The following is a 208-nucleotide window of genomic DNA, read 5'->3' on the forward strand; positions in this document are numbered from 1 at the left end:
CTCCCAGTCTTGTTTTTGCTGACTGTATAGAGCTTCTCCATCTTTGGCTGCAAAGGATATAATCAATCTAATTTCGGTGTTGACCATCTGGTGCTGTCCATGTATAGAGTCTTCTCTTATGTTGTTGGAAGAGGGTGTTTGCTATGACCAGTGCATTTTCTTGGCAAAACTCTAGTAGTCTTTGCCCTGCTTCATTCCGTATTGCAAG

Source organism: Bison bison, unplaced genomic scaffold (genome assembly GCF_000754665.1).
Source record: "Bison bison bison isolate TAMUID 2011002044 unplaced genomic scaffold, Bison_UMD1.0 scf7180017864461, whole genome shotgun sequence".
NCBI lineage: Eukaryota > Metazoa > Chordata > Mammalia > Artiodactyla > Bovidae > Bison > Bison bison.